Here is a 2,772-nt window from a genome sequence, read left to right on the forward strand (position 1 = left end):
CATCGGGGCGGCTCCATGTATAATTAACAGAGCCGTTCCGGATGGACCCAACAACGTCCTGAAAGGATGCTTTGGTCACCATCTTGATGAGCAGTTTGGATGTGACATCCAACTTGGCAGATGTCCCAGAACTGCGTCCATCCGCTTCAATGGGGCAGTTGAAGTCCCCACCCAACACTACAACCCTGGTGGTTGCGAGCTGGGCCCGCGGGGCCTGGAATAGTTCCAGACACGCACCCTTCTCAGGAGAGGCATACACATTGATGAGCCTTGCGGGCTCCCCCGCCCAAGAGCCGTCTGCAATAAGCAATCTGCCACAGACAAGCTCCTGAACAGAATCAAGTGTAAAGTTGCCTCCCCTGATCAGAATGGCGACCCCTGCGGACTTACAGTCGCCCCTGCCGGACCAGTAGGAGGGACCGTGGGACCACTGCCTGGCCAGATGGTTGTAAGACCTAGAAGAAGACAGGGCACATTCCTGCAAAATATACACATCACACAACTGAGCATTTAAAAACAAAAGAACTGTCTGGAACCTAGACCTATCTCTAATACTCCAAACATTTAAGCTAAAGATGGAAAGATTAGCCATGGGAATAAAAAGGAAAGGTAAGTCACAGACTTATACATCACCTTCCGGTCAGGCGGATCCTCTTCTTCGGTGCCCGCCGGCCCTACCCATTTCCGTATGCACTCCTCCAGTGCCTCTTTCAGATGTGCATTCTCCGGGACGTCGTGGAAGTCAAAGGCTTCCGTTTCGTCGACCAGATTCTCCGCCACCTGATCCATGTTGCTATCCTCCGGGAGGTCGTCTTCGCAGACCTCGATGATCTTTTTCTTGGTGGCTTCAGCCGACGGGCTGTCCATTCCTTTCCTCTTTCTGTCGGGAACCACTGGGGGGGGGGGGGGAAGAGGGGGATAATCCTCCATGGAGGGAACCACGGCAGCGGGAGGAAAGGTTAGTGCTGCCGGGTTAGGGGAGTGGGGTGGGAGGGGGGACAGGGGACCCGCTGAGGCAATGGGATAGGGGAGGGATTCCTCAGTGGGGGTGGGTGGGGAGGGGGAAGGGGCAGGGGCAGGGGGGGAAGGAGGGGAGGGGGAAGGGGTAGGGAGGGCAGGGGTGGGGGGAGTATTAGGGGCCGTTGTCCTCTTACCCTCCTTCTTCTCCTTTTCCCTGGGCTTCTTTGCTGCTTGGGCCGCGGCTGGTTGTACGCTGGCGGGGGCTTTTGCTGCGACAGATGCCCACGTTCGCTCTCTCTTCGTGCAGTCCTTGTAGCTGTGACCCACTAACCCACAGAGGTTGCAGGTCTTAGCTTTCGGGCAGTCCTTTATTCAGTGTCCTGTCACACGGCAGACCCTGCAGGCTTCGCTGGTACAGTCCTTCACCTGATGACCCTTTCCGCTGCATCTCCGGCAGATCTGCAGCATGTCCGGGTAGTAGATGAGTCCTGGGGCATCGCCTAAAGAGAAAACCTGTGGCAGGTGGTGGAACCCATCCTCCGAGCTCTGGTCCTTGTTGAGCTTCACGATGACGGACCACTTGCCGGTCCAGAAACCGAGCCTGCTCATGATCTTTGTTGGCTCTTTCACCACGGTGCAGTGCCTCCTCAAAAATGTGGCGATGTCCTTTCCTGGGATATAGGGGTTCGGTTTTGAGACAGTCACTCGTCTCTCTTCCCTTTAAATGAGGCAGTTGCCCACAATCTTCGAGAAGGGAGATTCTGGCCTCGCTGCTTTCACCGCATCCCAGTACCTTCTACAGATGTTGTAGGAGGCAAAGGTGATGTAGAAGATCCCTGTGAAGAATGAGATGCTGAGGATTTCGGCCATGGAGAATCCCTGATCAAGCACCATCTTCTTGGCGAACACGTCTTCCCACATGTCCAGCTCTCTTCCCTCCACCTTCTTCAACTTCATGGCCACCGTCGTTCGCATCCAGGGCCTCAGGGCTGGGGCATCTGGACCGGCAGTCGGGTTGATCTTCGGCTGAGAGGTGGTGGCAGAGAAAGATGGTTCCTGGGTCCGGGCCTCCTGGCTCTTCCCCGCATCCTTCTGGGCAGTCGTCTTGGCAGTAGTCTTCTTGCTGGTTGAGGCCATGCCGTCTTCCAGCAGGCTTGGTCTTCTTCTTGCAGGGAGCTCTTTCCCGAAGGGGGCAGAGCTATGCAAATCCTCCTCGAAGAGGGCGGGGAGATGCAGATCTTCCTCGCTGGCTTCTTCGGGGTTCAGCGTCTTCTTCCTCGGGGTTCCGGGGCGTCTTCGTCGATCGTTCGTCGGCAGGCGGGATCAAAGTGGTTCTCCGGTCAAACCGTCGGGCACAAGACAATCGAAAGGGAGAGGAGGGTTCACTCTCGTTCCTGGGGAATAGCCCTACACCCAATAGCTGCAGTGGGCTTAAGACAAATTTAATCGCCGATGCCCAAAGGCCGAGTGCAGGGGGTACCCCAGGACCTGAGCTGTCAAGTCAAGGCAGTTCAGTAAGAACAGATACTACACTTGATCTTAGCCAAAAGGCCGAGAAGCGGGTAATGTCCCAAGTATTTCACCGTATTGAGCGCTTTTACTAGCAGCTGACAGTGTTATCGTTTGGCTGGTCTCCCTGAAATCAGCCATCTGTTTCTCTTATGGCTCTACTAGGCATTGCTCCCACCTAGCCAAAATCCTGCACCATACTAATGAGAGGAACCACCCTGAAATAGCTGTATGTGGATGGATGCCTGGCCTTGGTTTTTCCCTTGTCATTACATTGATTTATAGGGCCACTTAACGTGGTGG

The 2,772-nt window shown here is 55.2% G+C and overlaps 1 pseudogene; it reads right to left on the bottom strand.

The window, feature by feature from the left end:
- Nucleotides 1-2,431: 2,431 nt before the first annotated feature.
- On the bottom strand, nt 2,432-2,523 carry LOC138794307 (U2 spliceosomal RNA; annotated as a pseudogene).
- Nucleotides 2,524-2,772: the final 249 nt, after the last annotated feature.

This window comes from Dendropsophus ebraccatus, chromosome 5, assembly GCF_027789765.1.
Source record: "Dendropsophus ebraccatus isolate aDenEbr1 chromosome 5, aDenEbr1.pat, whole genome shotgun sequence".
Classification (NCBI taxonomy): Eukaryota; Metazoa; Chordata; class Amphibia; order Anura; family Hylidae; genus Dendropsophus; species Dendropsophus ebraccatus.